Source organism: Phyllobates terribilis, unplaced genomic scaffold (genome assembly GCF_046119375.1).
Source record: "Phyllobates terribilis strain yellow unplaced genomic scaffold, ASM4611937v1 Scaffold_8__6_contigs__length_399053987, whole genome shotgun sequence".
Classification (NCBI taxonomy): domain Eukaryota; kingdom Metazoa; phylum Chordata; class Amphibia; order Anura; family Dendrobatidae; genus Phyllobates; species Phyllobates terribilis.
In genome coordinates, this window is record NW_027362768.1 from 352282704 (window position 1) to 352302455 (window position 19752).

General features: G+C 47.5%; 2 long non-coding RNA genes across 4 annotated transcripts in view; both read left to right on the plus strand.

The window, feature by feature from the left end:
* The first annotated feature begins 169 nt into the window (after window positions 1-169).
* LOC141156564 (uncharacterized) lies at window positions 170-11908 on the plus strand. Of its 2 annotated transcripts, XR_012247679.1 has the most exons (4): window positions 170-683; window positions 1605-1709; window positions 10614-10673; window positions 11831-11908. It is a non-coding gene; the product is annotated as an uncharacterized lncRNA (long non-coding RNA). The 2 variants fall into 2 exon arrangements; XR_012247678.1 differs by lacking the exon at window positions 170-683 and having other exon boundaries at window positions 1527-1709.
* Window positions 11909-13974: 2066 nt separating this feature from the next.
* The window catches only part of LOC141156563 (uncharacterized), a 118451-nt gene continuing 112673 nt past the window's right edge, over window positions 13975-19752 (plus strand). For both annotated transcript variants that reach the window (XR_012247677.1, XR_012247676.1), the window contains exon 1: window positions 13975-14097. This is a non-coding gene — a long non-coding RNA (uncharacterized lncRNA). The remainder of the gene's footprint in view (window positions 14098-19752) is intronic.

Sequence of the window (19752 nt, forward strand, 5' to 3'; positions counted from 1 at the left end):
ATCGGGCTGCCGGGGCCCTGAGCAAGCGGCGGAGAAGGGCGGGCGCTGACACCGCTCTCCTCCGCCCATAGCCCAGCGGGGTGCGCGACCGCCAGTGGGCCCCTCTGCCTGCTCAGGGCCCCGGCATTTGCCCGGGTGCTGACGCCGGTCCTGGTCTGCGGACCGGCGGTTGGGGACCTCTGCACTAGAAGACCAGGTATACTGGCGCCATCTTGGAAAAGGGCATATCGCCCACAACATCTGTTGCTATTAAAAGCCAAGAGCAGGCCACTCCCTTGACATGCTCCTTCTTCTCGGACTGGCTGTTTCTTACAGCGGAGAGCTTCACACTGCTGTGATGTATTGTCCCAGAGGGGAGCAGCTGCTGTCACACTGAATTACAAGTGCTCTAATGATAACAGAAGTGCGCAGGGCATCTCATCTTTATAGAGGGCAGGGACAGTACAACTTATTTATTTTATTTATCTCCGGAGTACCCCTTTAAGTCACTTCAGTGGCGCTTGCCCTCGCCCCATCCAGCTGTTGGGGGGAAATGGCTGAAAAATGCCAAGAGGCATGACCTTTTGGTGCGATTTTTGAGCTGTGAAAAATCTTGCAACATTTTTATTGTAGCGTTTTGGTGCAAACTGTTATGAATCGGCCCCCTGGAGTTTTTTACTGGCTGCAGATTCCTTACACATAGGGTATGTGCAGAAGCATTTCTTTATAAGAGTTTCTTAATATAATAATTTTGTACTACCTATTGTGAATGTTGATGAATTGGGTCCCTAAACAGATCTAAATGGCATAACCCTTTCAACTTCTATTACACTAAGCCCACCTCCATATGTCATCTGAGTTTTAAATATTACAACATTTGATGTTGGTAGAAGATGCAGCTCGGGGGTCTGTACTGTTGCTCTGCCTCAGCCCACGCCTTGATTTGGGATATCCTTGCATTTCATCACACAAAACTGCTTCATTAGAGACCACGTTCAGGTTCCAGGGCAAATATTCTGTGGAAAATCAATTTGAGAATTATTAAAGGGAGTCTTTCAGCAGGTGTTTGCTATGTTTTTGTAGTGCAGCATGATGTAGGAGCAGAGATACTGATTCCAGTGATGTCACTTAGTGGTCTGCTTGGTGTAGTTTTCTTTGCTGCCGGTCTAGCAGTTGCCTGAATGCTGAGTCTATATGACTCCACCCACACCATTGATTGGCAGCTTTTGTGTACATTGTGCATAGGCAGAAAGCTGCCAACCAGTGGTTGGATTACACAGCGCAAATGAACCACGTGGCGTGAGACGCCTAGTCATCTAGTAATGATCTCCAGCTGATAAACCGTTGAATTTATTTTTTTTTTTACTATTGAAACAACCAGCATTAGCCAGTAAGTGACACATCACTGGAATTGGGATCTCTGCCTCTACATTATGCTGCTGTCAGATTAAATGGATGGCAAAAATCTACTGACACATTCCCTTAAGTTACATGAGGAACAATTGAAACTGATATTAATTGGATGGGTAATAATTGTACATTTTTCAGGAATAAGTCATTTTAGAAATAAATTGCAATTAAAGTTCACTGTTACATGTGGTGGTGGTTTTTCTTTTTCTTCACAGTGGCCCAAATTTACCATTTAGCCTCTCCTGCTTCTCCTCCTAATTACATGTATAATCCAATCAAGACGTTAAAAACCAACACAATAGGAACCCTGAACATGTTGGGTGAGTTGCTATATAGCATGCACATTTATGTAACTGCTGTCCAGAATGTTGGTGCAGTTTTTTTCCATGTCTAAGTGAAATGCATAATTTTTAGAAAGTTGTATGATCAACAGGCAGTATTGTATCAATAGGAGAAGAGCGGATTATGTGATTTTGTGGGTAATTATTCCGTATAACTCTTAATATATTGCTCTAAGCATAGAAAGAGCAGAGGTTTAGGAGTCCAGTGGGGACTTACTGAATGACCACTATCTGTCTGCACCGCTCTAGGGCCGGCTCTAATTGAGCCTTTCACTGGACTTGTATGCATAGAAAGAACAGGGGTTCAGAGCAATATATTAAGTTATATAAAGTAAGGAAATATTTTTTTATATAGTATATATCAATTGGCTCCGCTACATTTCTATAAAAATCACCAGATCAGACAGCATTTTCTACTTGACGGGTTCCCTTTTGAAAAGGGAACTGTGTTTCGAAATGCTTTATCTATTCAATAAAAATGTCCTTGCAATGTGGAGAAATGCAAGTAGCTGAGTACAGGCACCAGGAAATTTTTGTGCCAATTTTTAGGTCTCACCCCTGGGTATAATTCCATTTTGGTGTGATTGTAACATACACAAAATTTCGTAACATTGTTAGTTTTGTGATGATTGAGTTACCAGTAAACAATGTTGCAATTATTTGTAATGTCTTGCAGCAAAGTAAATGTACAACTTTACAGTAGTTTCACTCTTTTTTTTTTTAACGAAACACCCTTTATTTGCTTCAGGATAGTCATGTCATGGTGATGCTTTTCCACACACTGGATAATAAACTATTTCTAGTCTTCTTGAGTGCTCAGTGATGAATTGAATGTGCTCATGAGTGCAATGGACAGTGGTGTACCGCCAATGGCGGCAGACCACGCGACTGCTATGGGGCCCGTGAGCCCAGGGGGCCCGTGAGCCTAGAGGGCCCCATAGCAGTCCAGGGGCGGACATACCGCCGCCGGTGCAGCTGTGCTGGGTCCCCACCATGGAGCTGCACTAAGGGGCCCGCAAGGTGCAGCTGCTCCCTGCACGCGGCGCGCAGGGAGCGATCCCTGCAGCTCCGCTGCTGTCAGGAGAAGAATAGCAGCGGAGTTGCAGGGATCGTCCTCTGCTTCCTTCCTGACCCAGGCGTGTGCAGCTTCATGACGTCATCATCCAGCGCGTGCCTGGGTCAGGAAGAAAGCTGCCGGCAGTCAGGAGAATGCTGCAGGGGAGCGAGCTGAGCTGCTGAGGTAAGTATTTTTTTTTTTTTTTTTTTTACTGAAACACTGGGGAGGGGAGGTGGGGGGACAGAGCAATATGGAGGCGCTGGGACAGAGCAATATGGAGGCGCTGGGACAGAGCAATATGGAGGCGCTGGGACAGAGCAATATGGAGACGCTGGGACAGAGCAATATGGAGGCGCTGGGACAGAGCAATATGGAGGCGCTGGGACAGAGCAATATGGAGGCGCTGGGACAGAGCAATATGGAGGCGCTGGGACAGAGCAATATGGAGGCGCTGGGACAGAGCAATATGGAGGCGCTGGGACAGAGCAATATGGAGGCGCTGGGACAGAGCAATATGGAGGCGCTGGGACAGAGCAATATGGAGGCGCTGGGACAGAGCAATAGGGTGGCGCTGGGACAGAGCAATAGGGTGGCGCTGGAACGCGTGTGCCCCTAGTAACCCGATGTTTATCATGGTTACCAGCCTGATCGCTGCTCCCGCTGGTCACACACAGAAAAATGGTCCAGGACACTTTGCAGCGATCAGCGACCTCACAGCAGGGGCCTGATCACTGCAAAGTGTCACACATAGCGACATCGCTAGTGAGGTCGCTGTTGCGTCACCAAAACTGTGACACAGCGGCGATCTCACTAGCGATCTCGCTATGTGAGATGGGGGCTTTAGGCTGCATTCTCACATTTGTGTGAAATGTCCTTGTGCTGCCAGATTTTTTTATCGGATGATCCACTGACTCGTACAGTTTTATAGATCCATTCACACATCCATGAAAATCACGGATCTGAGAATGAGAACTGTGAGGGTCAGGGAATGTCCTGTTCTGATCCGATATTGAGGATTAGAATAGGACATGCTTAATGCGTCGGTAAAACAGGGCAGCACACCGACACTGCACACGGATACAGGAATGTAGAATTATTATGTATAGCACAGTTCCTTAGTATATAGTGTACTCACTTATTATGTATAGCGCCATCCTTAGTTATATAGTTTCCTCTTTTATTATGTTTAACACCCTCCCTTATTATGTACCATCATCTTTAGCTGTAGGGGCTCACAGTTGGGGGATGATCATACTGTGTTAGGGTCAGCATACTTTTCCCTGGAAGTTGAGGTGGGGTACAGTAGGGTCATTATGCTGTGCATGTGGAGGAATTCACCATGGGGGTATCATACTGTGTTTGGGGGGCCCTTTTATTGGCATCACACTTTATGGGGCAATGAAAGAGATCTAGGACTTGAGCAGGAGGAAAATTACTATGTAAAGGATGGAAAGTTGTGAGATCTGATCTTTGGTGACCCAGACAATTATTTTTATTATTTATTTTTTTTTTGGGGAGGGGGGGTTCCAATCAGAGCTTCTGCTATGGGGCCCCATGATTCCTATGTACGCCCCTGGCAATGGAGCTTTCAGCGGCATCATTCATGATTTTCCATCCAGCGACTTGAGGATGCATCATTGTAACTTGCATTAGTGTGCCATAGACAAGGATCTTGATGAAGAAAATCTTGGTTTATTTCCAGTGCAACAAACAGGTTTTTTTGTGTTGGACGACATGAAGTGTTGAAGCTTCTTGTGTGACACAAGGTCTTCGGCAGGCTGCACGCGAGTTGAGCAGACATCGTTGCCTTCCTTCTGCAGAGCCAGAACCATCTCACTGAAATAGCTGTGTATCAATTAAAATTTAACTTTTAATCAAAGACTTATAAAATAAGGTGCAAGTGCTCACAGACTAACATATACACAATAAAAGAGTGATCCACTCATACACTCCTTTTCTCCAGTTATCACACCCAACAACATCAGGTGTTCACATGACCTTTCACATGTATAACTGGTTACCCCACCTATACTCAAAGCAGGAAAATTTACCCAGAAAGGTCCTGCTCAGATACAATAATGGTCATGCAACGAACAGCATCTAATGGTACACTTCAGTGACCATCTTATTTTAATACTAACTAGATAAGGATCAATGTAAAAGATATGTTGAAAGATGCTTGTTGGATAGGAGAAAATATAAAGGTAACATATTTATTTAACCCATAAAGCAGCAATTTGTAGTGTTAGAGTCTTCCCAAAATAAATAACCCTCTTTCATGGTTATGATACTTAAATTGTACACATACACCAAGGGCTAGGGACAGGACTCGCTTAATTTCTAACCCTATACCACATATCCCCAGTTTAAATAGACCTGGGAAAGAGAAAGGGAATATAAATGGAATGTGCTCCAAAGAGTGCTTGTCACACCCAGGTGTGCGGCAATGGGCCCAAACAAAAGCGCTCAGGTCCATAACCCTAGAACAACCCTTATTGCCAGGGAGATAGGCAGTCCCTGCGGACATATGCATTCCCCCGTAACCTATGCGGGGCACCTTGTGGGACCCTTATGTAAACTCTATAAAGGAGCTCCACATGCCCTTTCTCAGCATGTACAGAGTCAAAAATTACATTAATCTTGTTTTTATGCTTGACTGAAAGGGACAAATACTAGCAGAAGCAATACCTCTGATTAGACAATAAATCCATTAAATGAAGAGAGGTGATGGTCACTGGTATTTTAATGTCACCACAAGAACATGAGATGAAAGAGGAAGAAGGGGAAAATATATTAAACACATAACCCAATAATAATTGAGTAGCCAGTTCCTTTTGGTAGTGCGAGACATAAAGGACCTGAGCACATACAAACAGGAGGAAAGAAGGAAAAAGGACCAATGGGCAATATCCCTCTTTTTGTCCCTAACTAACTTAATCCCTACCTACGTGGAGGTTGGCACCCTACCATCCTACGCCAGTGGCGCCCCCAACTCATTAATAATCATAATTAAGCCCAATAGCTATACCGCCAGAACCATCTCAACCTTTTCTGCAGTTAGAACCTAACGGTTAGAAAAAGCCAGACCCACCATAATCTCAGTGAGGTACCACAGGTGTCTGTGGAAAGTTTTTATTGCTGCCTCAGCAACAGGTTGGTTGATTCCTTTGTATGCTACAAGTTCTTGGAGTAATGTCAAGTCATTTCACGGAGATGTGGCTGGGATCTGACAGCGGTACCAGCCTTCAAGTATAAGCAGGCAGTAAAAGTGCAAAATTGACGGAGACTTTTTAACTCTGTCAAAATTAAATGAAATTGGTGACGAATCATGAAGATATACGCTCTGAATATCACTTTGGCCATCCATCAAGCATGATGGTAGGCGCCTGGAGTGTTGATGTGTATGTCTGGGTTTGCCAGTGAACCAAGGAACAGGAGTGCCAGTGTTAACAATTCCTTGTAATCATCTCTTGGATGGCATTGTGCCAGCTGGTTGGTGTAAAATTCAACTAGACACTCCTTTTTAAGTGGTCCTAGCTCAGTTGAAACTCCATTCAAGCCGAAAACCTTTGTTTTATCCAGTTGATTCCAGGCAACTTTATAACTTTATATTTGGACCTGTTGGCACCAGACACAATTTAACAAACATGTGAAACACATTTTAAAGAAGGCACCACCTAGTACTCGGGATGAGCCTGCAGCATGTGATGAATTGCCAATTTACCAGAAACCAGAAAGAAACATGCTATGGATACAGGGATCACCAAAAATAGAAAATATTTTATTGAACCATTCAGCAAACAATTAAAAACACTTAGTCAAAAATTACATGAAAACTGTGTTAACCTAAAATAAGCCTAAATAGCCCATGCATCTCAAACCGCCAACCATAAAGAGTCTAAAAGATTGATAATAGTAGAACAGTACAGCACTGAGGACATTTTCATGTGTTGTCAACAATCTATGCCTAGAAATATATGAAAGACTCGATGGTCAAGGTGTAAACATTTAGAACATAGTATGATTAATTATAGACTATCCATACAAATTGTGGATAGTATATGTTGACAAAAGTACCAACAGAAATAAATTGGCCGCCTAAACTTGTCAAAGTAATAGATGAACTAAAATAATACCTACTCTGCCAATTAGTAAAGCGATGATAAAAATGACATGCACAGTAAGCATCAAATAAGTGCCACAAAAGAACTAACAGAACTGTTGGAGATAATTGCAAGAAACATAATTGTGTCAAAAGGAAAATATCGCAAAGCTTTGAATGCCATGATATAGCAAGATCCTCGATTAGAAAATGGTTGGAAGAGAGCTGCAGGGCAGAGATGCCCAACGCGTGTCGCCAAACAAACTGTGGCTTCCTCACGGGTCTGTATCAGCTGAATGAATTTGTTTAAATGAACAGACCATCAAAGAAAGATAAATGGCTGTTCGACTTTACCGAGAGCAACCATATTGGGGATACAATTGCGCATGCTCCAGACCGCAACATATTCACATATCAAAAGGAAATGTGCTACCGCACATGTGCACATTGACCAATTTGCGTTCCAGTCACTTATTGACATTCACGCATGCGCGTGAGGTAAATGGCATCAATTTATATGGTGCATCTTGTTAGAGGCGCGTACCGCGCACGCAAAGTAGAGCGAACAGTCTGATCTTGTGCATCGCACCCAGAAGGGGAGCGTACGGATGCGCAACTTTAATCTAGTTATACACATCGCATTTTTTTGTACATTTTTGTATGAAAAGATGGCGTAATACCAGATTTACCCAAAAGACCATCAGATCTCAATATGTTACAAGATGCGTTATATTTCTATGCAAGTAACCAGAAAAAAAATTGTAAGCAATGGTTAGAATAAAAGTGTGCTTGCAAGAACACAAGGCAAAATATTTGAGTCCCTAAATGCATAAATATTACAGTAAAGGTAATTGAAGAAGGCAATTATAGATAATTGAAAAATATCACTATCTCAGGACAATGGTAATCGGTATCCCTATTAGATGAAGCATGACAATCACAATAGAATTCTAAAACCCACGAGCTGAGTGTTACCATCTCCAGAACCAATTCCAATTACACTCCCCAAATTAGATAAGATAATATAGGTATCAAGGATCCAAACTGATGTATTATAAAGTTAGCAACCCATGCAAATATAATCTGGACCTAAATATAGGAAAATACTTATGCCAATATAGATAATGTATAATCATTTTTATACCATATACCCTTAAAAGGATATCAGTCTAATGTTTATAAGTATATTGAATGATTTCCATCAGCGATGTCAAACTCAAACAGAGGGCCAAAATAAAAAATACTTGGAGAAAGTTGCAGGCCAGCCAGTATACAGTATAATGGGCCCCACACAATCATCCATACAGTATAATGGCCCCACAGGGGTGGTGGTTCTGGTGTCACGGGCCATGTATAATCACCCTGCAAGCCAGATTTGGCCCACAGGCCAGAGTTTGACACATATGATTTACATAAACACACAGAAGAATACAATTTGAGATCAAATAAATAAGAGGACCAAGTCCAAATAAGCCCAGTTGGGGTAGTGACGTGTGAGGACTTAAAGAGATTGCAGTAAAGGTGGTTGAAGTCCTTTCTTTTTCTTCACTCTGAATCATCTTTCGAGATTATCTGGATGAGGTTTCCGGGATCTTGTCCTCCGTCATGTTTTTGTCACACAACACGTCACTACCCCAACTGGGCTTATGTGGACTTCGTCCTCTTATTTATTTGATCTCAAATTGTATTCTTCTGTGTTTACGTAAATCATACGTGTCAAACTCTGGCCTGTGGGCCAAATCTGGCTTGCAGGGTGATTTTATATTTGTCCCGCTACACCAGAACCACCACCCCTATGTCATTATACCGTATGGAGGACTGTGGGGCCCATTATACTGTACTGGTTGGCCGGCAACATTCTCCAAGTTTTTTTTATTTTGGCCCGGTGTTTGAGTTTGACACCACTGATGTAAATCCTTCAATATACTTATAAACATTTCCATGATATCCTTTTAAGGGTATATGGCATAAAAATGATTATACATTATCTATATTCGCAGAGTTTTTTTTCCCATATTTCAGGTCCAGATTATATTTGCATGTGTTGCCAACTTTATAATAGCTCAGTTTGGATCCTTAACACCTCTAGATTACCTTAGCTGATTTGTAGAGTGTAATGGTTCTGGAGACTAACACCTTGTGTGTTTTAGAATTCTATTATGATTATCATACTTCAACTAATAGTGATACCGATTACCTTTGTCCTGAGATGGTGGTATTTTTCAATTACCTTTTACTGTAATAGATTCATGCATATTTATGTTGTCGCCGTTGTCTCTGCAGTTGCTACTACTACAGCAAAGTTCAGCCGATGCTGTTGACTGCCGAACTTGCTCAGTTTCCATTTTTCTTCACTTCTCTGCCTATAATTCTCTCCTAAATCTTCTTTCCTCGACCTTGGCCAGCTTTTTGTCTAATGTTCCCATGCTTCCACAACTACCTTTTTCTCTTTGAGGAAGCAAGAAGTCACATTCTTCCTTAAGTTTCATGGCATCAGCGTGAGCGGCATCAAGTTTCTTAACAAATTCCTTCTCCTTGGGTTCTTGTGTTTTGGTTCTCTGTTTAGCATCCTTCTTGACTCTTCTATTGACCAAAAAGACCCTTCACCTTACTGATCACGTGATATTTTTGCCTTGTTGAGATTTTTGCTTTTACCCAGAACCAAAGTACTTTGTTAGCTGTGACAGTAGCACTGGTACATGTTGGTTGCGATTGTGTACAGAGCAGGAAATAAAACCTGGCCAACACCTGCCGATTCGCATGCTTGCCCTCCGCTCCATTCACTTCAGGTGTTGGCTGGACAGCTGTCTGTTACACAGGGATTCACTCATCCATAGTTTTAATCACCTTAATATCGTTCATCAACGCTTGCAAATTACTATTATAAATTATAGTAAGTGAATTTCAGGCAAATATATATATAGACAGTAAGACACATGGGAGTGGTATAGGCTGCTGCGGGAATATTTAGGGATTAGAGTTACCTAAAACAGTGAATAACACTGAATGTTGTCTGTAATCTGGCAAGTTTACTTTGAATCCATCAATAGTTTGGTTACCAAGAATGCCACGTCACTGAAACAAATAGAGATAAAAGAATAGCCTTCCAAATATCCTAATGCAGGAGGGTGGAAAGGACCATGTCACAGTAGGAATACCTTTATAAAATAGATATTTTATTGATAAGAATAAAAATAGGACAAAGATACATGAAAAACAGGTGTCTCTCATGTGAGGGAGTAGCCTGACCCAAAGGCCAATGATTAGAGCAAAAACATACAGATAAAAAGTATGTGTATGTAAAATATATATTATATAACATAATGTAGAATTAAAATAAATTAAATAAATGTATTTTATATATTGCAAAACTCTTGTTCATTGAGTAATGCCGCAAAAAATATTCACAAAATAGTAATCCTAGAGGGTTCATATCTGTGATCTAAATGGGGGTTGTGCGCTAACAATGTGATCGTTCTGTCCCCATATAGTGTGCACATGAACAATCGTTCTTCCTCACGCAGTTTAGATTGATGTTCTTGTTCTGTAAAAGGCTGATTTCCACAGGCCATTGAACTTGTTTTATCTATTCGTGCTCGATTTGAGCAGAATTCTCTCCGTCTAAATACGGCTTTAGCGCAGATTGTTTTCAGTGAATCAGAGGATGAGGCCAATCTATCTATATATACCGGTAATTTCATGGAGTTTATTCATGTCTTTTCAGGATTAGCGAAGCGTGTTGGAGCTCGGCTACTACTGGCATCTACTTCAGAGGTCTATGGAGGTAATTGTGACATTACATTTGTGTATTTTAGAATATTGCTAAAGAGGGTAAAGGCCCCGTCACACATAACGAGATCGCTAGCAAGATCGTTATTACGTCACGGTTTTGGGATCGCTGGAGAGTCGTTTCGTGATCGCTGGGGAGCTGTCAAACATGCAGAACTTCCCAACGATTTCGGCCGCCCCAGCGATCTAACTAACGATGTCGGCGGTCGTTGGGACGCTTTCACACAGCAGCTATTTCAACGATCCACACCTTGATAGGGACTGTATTGTGTCACAAAGACGTGCATAAAATTACTTTTCGTAAAATTACGTGCATTTTTGACCACTTTTTTGCGCACGCTTTTTAAAAATGCTCCATGTGCCCCTGTGTCTGCCGGCAAAGTGAATGTGAAATTCACTTTGCCGTACAAACACTGCGTAAATATACGCTGCACTTTTATGGGAGAAAGCGCGGGCGTAAAAAGAATCAACATGTCAATTCTTTACACACCTGCGGCTGCACTTTCTCCCATAGGAACCCATTATCCCCGCTGGAATTACGCATTAAACCACTTTATTTTTTTTATTTTAACGCTTACGGTTTTGGGGTTCCTCCACTTCAGGGGCACGGAAAAGTCCAATTTATGCACGCCTACGTGTCTCAGTTCTGAATCGCTAACGAGGTCGTTGATAAGGTGTCAAATACAGCGATGCACACTGCCCAGCGGGAGCGCGACGACCCAGGGATGGTCCAGGAAGCTTTGTAACGATCAGCGATCTCACAGCAGGGGCCTGATCGTTGCTACCTGTCAGACATAACGAGATCGCTAGCAAGATCGCTATTGCATCACAAAAACCGTGACTTATCAACGATCTCGCTAGCGATCTCGTTATGTGTGACGGGGCCTTTACACTTGAAATCGCTTTCAACATTGTTCCTGCATCTCATTATCTTTACCACCATTATCTCAGGTGTCAAGCTGCAGAGCAAAAGATAAAAAGTCCAGACTGTGATAAATGATGTCATGTCGGCTCTTGTAATCTTTGGCCTTTTTATTGTTTGTTGTTTTGATATAATGGTTCCTTGTAAAGCCCATAGTCTGTATTCTACTTATTTTTTTATTACATTCACTTTATGCTTTGTCCTCAATCTCCTCCTATGTTAATCATCAGATCCAGAAGTACACCCTCAAAATGAAGACTACTGGGGACATGTGAATCCTATTGGCCCCGAGCTTGTTATGATGAGGGAAAGTGAGTAGCAGAGACCATGTGCTATTCTTATATGAAACAGGTTGGTCGTGTTACTAATATTCAGTGTAATCTGGAAGACGTCTTACAACCTACAATAACACCCCTCCCCCCCACCCCAAATTTTTGACCCATGTCATGAATCAAAATCGCTCATACAAGTCTGTGGGTCCGTGGAAATTATGGATAGCATTAGTCGGTTATACAGTAATGTCTAAAAAAAAAAAATCGTTTGTCTCCCAAGCAAATATATAAAACTGGAGGATATCATGGTCCGAATAATGGGGTCTGACAAAAACTCTTAATGAGGCCTTGCAGACGCCCTTATTCTGACCTCTATATCTTTAAGCCCTATGTATTTCCTGTGCTCTAATTACATTAGGGAGACTTTATTTGCTGAGGGATTGTTTTTTTTTGCTGATGGTGTGATTTGCCCAAGTTTCAAAACTATTGCACGTTGTGTAATTTGCGCAGTTTTAAGTCCCTTGATAAGTAGCTAATCTTGTATGTGATGGAGTAATTGATTTTTCCACTACCCATGTAATAGAGTGCTTTTTTGTATTAAATCTACTATCTTTACAGCATGCTCCATCTGAAATGGGTCAATTTAGTCTTACAATATTAAAATGTCTGTGGCACACAAGCAATATAAATGTTCTGTACATTAAGAATGGTAGAAATGGTAAAACAAAACGAAAACCCAAAATACACCATTGGAGAATTAAATGAGGGTCCCATCTTGCTAACGATCAGCTAAGCCGCTAGGGCCCTATGCAAGACCTGGCAAGACAGAGGGCAATAAAAGCTGCAATCCTTCATTTGGGTGCTACAGTTGAAATGAACATACACACTGCAATTACCTCCTCCCTCCCCTAAGTTTTAAAGCTGATTGCTCAAGGTTGCTTCACTCTGTAATTGCCTAAAAAAGTGGGAAATGTTTCAGTTACTATGTTATAGGTGTTCTATATAGACTGGGTCAACGTAGGGAACCACTCAGATAGCCTTCTAGTGGTGCTGTGACTTCTTAGCATCTACTACTCATCTGCTTTTTTTCCTACGAGGCTGTGACTTAATTCTGCTATCTTTTTGTGAAAACCACAAAGTTCAGTCTTTGAAGTTGGGTTTCTGCCATAACTTTAAATGACAATGAGTTCTGGGGTGGCCAGTCCACTCTTCTGCTGCCAGCCTCATCTTGATATAATAATGGCTTGATCTTCACAGCAGTGGGCTTGAAGTTGTTATATTATTGCTAATTATGTTTTATTTCCAACCAAAAATTTCAAAGGGTGTTTCATTATGTAAAATAGAATGTGTTGATACGAGTCAGAAATTACAGAATCAATTAACCATGCCAGAGCAATTCTCTATAGACCTGAGGTCTTCGACAAATGGTTTTGTGAATGTGTGTCCTTGCTATAGGAAATGCTGCATTGATAACATTATGTCATATAATACATGCTGTGCCCTCTCAAGGAAAGCTAATCACAACTTATTGGAAACATTTACATGGGTTTTCTTTTTATAAATGGGTACAATTTTAAACTGCACATAGAAGCAAGCAGCTCGTCAACATTCATAAGAACAGAGGGCTTCTTAATTCCATAGGCTACCGGCTACCTCTGCAAACTAACAAAGGGCAGTATTCTATCAGAGGTGGCTAGGTTCCTGGGCAAGTAGTGCAGCTCTTGTATGCTTTATGCTATAGAGCTTGCAAGCGCTGCTCTGAAGCTAGCCAGATGGCTGGATCCAGCCAGGCTCATTGTCCCTGCACTTACACAATGCTGCAGAGGCAAAGCTAGCTCTGCTGTCAACAGTGGACAGTTTGGACCAACTGTGCGGCCATGTTGCTGGTCAGTTTCGTCGTTCATTCAGGAACGCCCCCTGGCAAGTAAGAAGCCAGTAGGCTGGTTAGTGGTACCTTCCAAAACTCGTAATGAAAACAACCTTGTAAAGCGATACAAGCTATGGTAGAAAAATACATGCTTATTTGTGTAGAATGTCTTTACAAACAAAAGTCTAATTTTTACTGGAAGAAAATGTGGTCTCTAAACTGCTTTTCTTGTTGGCAGGAAGGTGTGGAGGTCAGAGTGGCTCGGACATTTAATACATTTGGGCCACGTATGCACATGAATGATGGAAGAGTTGTCAGTAACTTTGTACTACAAGCACTACAAGGAGAGCCTTTAACTGTAAGTACGAAATGGCAAACCGTTCTGGTCTAAATACCCTCTAATAGGTTTCTTCTAATTGAAGGATGGTATAAACATCCTGCCTGTTCCTCACCTCCGCGCATGCTGTTTTCTGCACCAAATCTTTTAGTTGGATTAAAAGGAAATTGGTCTCTATACCGTACATGATAGAATGAATGAAAAATGAATCAACTTTCTGAAAGAACTTTTTAATAAGCTAAGTGAAGTTGCATCACTAGCAAATAAAATTGGCCAAGGTTTTCATGCCATGTTTTATGGAAGGAATCTGAAACTTTTAGGCATTACGATTTCTCTACTCATTGTTTTGGGTCCAGAAGTATGACATAGCGGTTTTCTAATGATATTTGCATCATGATTGTACACCTATTATGAGTCGTCCTCGTCAATCCTTAACCTCCTCCTCATCCATCCTAGTCCTCCTCGACATCGTTGTTGCCCTCCTAGTCCGCCCTTGAGGGAGTCCTTGTGTCCTCCAGGCCTCATCCTTTTCTGGCCCGCGGCCTCCGGGCCTCCTCCTTTTCTGGCCCGCAGCCTCGTCCTTTTCTGGCCCGCGGCCTTGTCCTCTCTGGCCCACGTTCTCGTCCTCTCTGGCCCTCATCCTCTCTGGCCCGCGTCCTCGTCCTCTCTGGCCCGCGTCCTCTATGGCCCGCGTCCTCTCTGGCCCGCGTCCTCGTCCTTTTTGACCCGCGTCCTTGTCCTCTCTTGCCTGCGTCCTCTCTGGCCCGCGTCCTCTCTGGCCCGCATCCTCTCTGGCCCGCATCCTCTCTGGCCTGCGTCCTCGTCCTCTCTGGCCCGCGTCCTTGTCCTTTTTGGCCCGCATCCTCGTCCTTTTTGGCCCGCATCCTCGTCCTTTTTGGCCCGCGTCCTCGTCCTCTCTGGCGCGCGTCCTCTCTGGCGCGCGTCCTCTCTGGCGCGCGTCCTCTCTGGCCCGCGTCCTCTCTGGCCCGCGTCCTCGTCCTTTTTGGCCCGCGTCCTCGTCCTTTTTGGCCCGCGTCCTCGTCCTTTTTGGCCCGCGTCCTCGTCCTCTCTGGCCCGCGTTCTCTTTGGCCCACGTCCTCTCTGGCGCGCTTCCTCTCTGGCCTCCGCGTCCTCGTCCTCTCTGGCCCGCATCCTCTCTGGCCTGCTTCCTCGTCCTCTCTGGCCCGCGTCCTCTCTGGCCCGCGTCCTTGTCCTTTTTAGCTTGCGTCCTCGTCCTTTTTGGCCCGCGTCCTCGTCCTTTTTGGCCCGCGTCCTCGTCCTTTTTGGCCCGCGTCCTCGTCCTTTTTGGCCCGCTTCCTCGTCCTTTTTGGCCCGCGTCCTCGTCCTCTTTCGCCTGCGTCCTCCACACCTTGTCCTTTTGGCCCGCGTCCTCGTCCTTTTTGGCCCGCGTCCTCGTCCTCTCTGGCCCGCGTCCTCTCTGGCCCGCGTCCTCTCTGGCCCGCATCCTCTCTGGCCCGCATCCTCTCTGGCCCGCATCCTCTCTGGCCCGTGTCCTCTCTGGCCTGCGTCCTCGTCCTCTCTGGCCCGCATCCTCGTCCTTTTTGGCCCGCGTCCTCGTCCTTTTTGGCCCGCGTCCTCATCCTCTCTGGCCCGCGTCCTATTTGGCCCGCGTCCTCTCTGGCGCGCGTCCTCTCTGGCCCGCGTCCTCTCTGGCCTGCGTCCTCGTCCTCTCTGGCCCTCGCCCGCGTCCTCGTCCTTTTTGGCCCGCATCCTCTTCCTTTTTGGCCCGCGTCCTCGTCCTTTTTGGACCGCGTCCTCGTCCTCTCTGGCCCGCGTCCTCTTTGGCCCACGTCCTCTCTGGCCCGCGTCCTCTCTGGCCTCCGTCCTCGTCCTCTCTGGCCCGCGTCCTCTCTGGCCCGCGTCCTCGTCCTTTTTGGCTTGCGTCCTCGTCCTTTTTGGCCCGCGTCCTCGTCCTTTTTGGCCCGCATCCTCGTCCTTTTTGGCCCGCGTCCTCGTCCTTTTTGGCCCGCGTCCTCATCCTTTTTGGCCCGCTTCTTCGTCCTTTTTGGCCCGCGCCCTCGTCCTCTTTGGCCCGTGCCCTCGTCCTTTTTGGCCCGCGTCCTCGTCCTTTTTGGCCCGCGTCCTCGTCCTCTCTGGCCCGCGTCCTCTCTGGCCTGCGTCCTCGTCCTCTCTGGCCCTCGCCCGCGTCCTCGTCCTTTTTGGCCCGCATCCTCTTCCTTTTTGGCCCGCGTCCTCGTCCTTTTTGGACCGCGTCCTCGTCCTCTCTGGCCCGCGTCCTCTTTGGCCCACGTCCTCTCTGGCCCGCGTCCTCTCTGACCTCCGTCCTCGTCCTCTCTGGCCCGGGTCCTCTATGGCCCGCGTCCTCGTCCTTTTTGGCTTGCGTCCTCGTCCTTTTTGGCCCGCGTCCTCGTCCTTTTTGGCCCGCGTCCTCGTCCTTTTTGGCCCGCGTCCTCGTCCTTTTTGGCCCGCGTCCTCGTCCTTTTTGGCCCGCGTCCTCGTCCTTTTTGGCCCGCGTCCTCATCCTTTTTGGCCCGCGTCTTCGTCCTTTTTGGCCCGCGCCCTCGTCCTCTTTGGCCCGTGCCCTCGTCCTTTTTGGCCCGCGTCCTCGTCCTTATTGGCCTATGTTCTTTTCCTTTATGGCCCGCTTCCTCATCCTTTTTGGCCCGCGTCCTCGTCCTTTTTCGCCTGCGTCCTCCATACCTTGTCCTTTTGGCCCGCGTCCTTGTCCTCTGGCCCGCGTCCTCCATACCTCGTCCTTTTGGACCGCGTCCTCCATACCTCGTCCCTTTTGGCCCGCGTCCTCCATACCTCGTCCTCTGGCCCACGTCCTCGTCCTCTGGCTGGCGTCCTCCTTACCTCGTTCTTTTGGCCCGCGTCCTCAATACCAGGTCCCCTGTCCCAGGTCCTTCATACCTCGTCCTTTTGGCCCGCGTCCTCCATTCCTCGTCCTCTGGCCCGCGTCCTCCATACCTGGTCCTTTTTGGCCCGCGTTCTTTTCTGGCCCGCGTACTTCATACCTCGTCCTTTTTGGTCCGCGTCCTCGTACTTTGGCCCGCGTCCTCCATACCTGGTCCTTTGGCCCGTGTCCTCCATACCTGGTCCTTTTGGCCCATGTCCCCCGTACCTGGTCCTTTTGGCCCGCGTCCTCCATACCTGGTCCTTTGGCCCGCATCCTCCATACCTGGTCCTTTTGGCCCGCGTCCTCCTCACCTTGTCCTTTTGGCCCGCGTCCTCCATACCTCGTCCCTTTTGGACCGCGTCCTTCATACCTCGTCCTCTGGCCCGCGTCCTCGTCCTCTGGCCCGTGTCCTCCTTACCTCGTTCTTTTGGCCCGCGTCCTCCATACCTGGTTCCCTGGCCCGCGTCCTCCATACCTGATCCCCTAGCCGGCGTCCTTTTGGCCCGCATCCTCCATACCTCGTTCTCTGGCCCGCAACCTCGTCCTCTGCCCCGCGTCCTCCTTACCTCGTTCTTTTGGCCCGCGTCCTCCATACCTGGTCCCCTGTCCCGCATCCTCCATACCTCGTCCTTTTACCCGCGTCCTCCATACCTCGTCCTTTGGCCCGTGTCCTCGTCCTCTGGCCCGCGTCCTCCATACCTGGTCCTTTTTGGCCCGCGTCCTTTTCTGGCCCGCGTCCTTTTCTGGCCCGCGTCCTCGTCCTTTTTGGCCCGCGTCCTCGTCCGCTTTTGCCCGCGTCCTCCATACCTCGTCTTCTGGCCCGCGTCCTCCATACCTCGTCCCTTTTGGTCCTCGTCCTCCGGGCCCGCGTCCTTTTCTGGCCAGCGCCCTTTACAGGCCCGCGTCCTTCATACCTTGTCCTTTTTGGCCCGCGTCCTCGTCCTCTGGCCCGCGTCCTCCATACCTGGTCCTCTGGCCCGCGTCCTCCATACCTCGTCCATTTTGGTCCTCGTCCTCCGGGCCCGCGTCCTTTTCTGGCCAGCGCCCTTTACAGGCCCGCGCCCTTCATACCTTGTCCTTTTTGGCCCGCGTCCTCGTCCTCTGGCCCGCGTCCTCCATACCTGGTCCTCTGGCCCGCATCCTCCATACCTGGTCCTTTTGGCCCGCGTCCTCCATACCTGGTCCTTTTGGCTCGCGTCCTCCATACCAGGTCCTTTTGGCCCGCGTCCGCCATACCTGGTCCTCTGGCCCGCGTCCTCCATACCTGGTCCTTTTGGCACGCGTCCTCCACACCTCGTCCTTTTGGCCCGCGTCCTCCACACCTCGTCGCTTTTGGTCCTCGTCCTCTGGCCTGCGTCCTCCATACCTCGTACTCTGGCCCGCGTCCTCGTCCTTTTGGCCCGCATCCTCCATGCCTCATCCTCTGGCCCACGTCCTCGTCCTCTGGCCAGCGTCCTCCTTACCTCATTCTTTTGGCCCCCGTCCTCTATACCTGGTCTCCTGGCACGCGTCCTCCATACCTGGTCCCCAGGACAGCGTCCTTTTGGCCCGCGTCCTCCATACCTCGTTCTCTGGCCCGCATCCTCATCCTCTGGCCAGCATCCTCCTTACCTCGTTCTTTTGGCCCACGTCCTCCAAACCAGGTCCCATGTCCCGCGTCCTTCATACCTCGTCCTTTTGGCCCGCGTCCTCCATTCCTCGTCCTCTGGCCCGCGTCCTCCATACCTGGTCCTCTTTGGACCACGTCCTCCATACCTGGTCCTTTTTGGCCCGCGTTCTTTTCTGGCTCGCGTCCTTCATACCTCATCCTTTTTGGACCGCGTCCTCGTCCTCTGGCCCGCATCCTTGTACTTTGGCTCGCGTCCTCCATACCTGGTTCTTTGGCCCGTGTCCTCCATACCTGGTCCTTTTGGCCCGTGTCCCCCATACCTGATCCCTTTGGCCCGCGTCCTCCATACCTGGTCCTTTTGGTCCCCGCATCCTCCCTACCTGGTCCTTTGGCCCGCGTCCTCCACACCTTGTCCTTTTGGCCCGCGTCCTCCACACCTTGTCCTTTTGACCCGCGTCCTCCATACCTCGTCTCTTTTGAACCGCGTCCTTCATACCTCATCCTCTGGCCCGCGTCCTCGTCCTCTGGACCGTGTCCTCCTTACCTCGTTCTTTTGGCCTGCGTCCTCCATACCTGGTCCCCTGGCCCGCGTCCTCCATACCTGGTCCCCTAGCCCGCGTCCTTTTGGCCCGCATCCTCCATACCTCGTCCTCTGGCCCGCGTCCTCCATACCTCGTCCTTTTTGCCCGCGTCCTCCATACCTGGTCCTTTTTGGCCCGCGTCCTCGTCCACTGGCCCGCGTCCTCCATACCTGGTCCTTTTTGGCCCGCGTCCTCCATACCTGGTCCTTTTTGGCCCGCGTCCTTTCCTGGCCCGCGTCCTTCATACCTTGTCCTTTTGGGCCCGCGTCCTCGTTCCTTGGCCCGCGTCCTCCATACCTGGTTTTCTGGCCCGCGTCCTCCATACCTGGTCCTTTTAGGCCCGCGTCCTCCATACCTGGTCCTTTTGGCCCGCGTCCTCCATACCTGGTCCTTTTGGCCCGCGTCCTCCATACCTGGTCCTTTTGGCCCGCGTTCTCCATACCTGGTCCTCTGGCCCGCATCCTCCATACCTGGTCCTTTTGGCCCGCGTCCTCCACACCTCATCTTTTTGGCCCATGTCCTCCACACCTCGTCCCTTTTGGCCCGCGTCCTCGTCGTGTGGCCCGCGTCCTCCATACCTCGTCCTCTGACCCGCGTCCTCATAA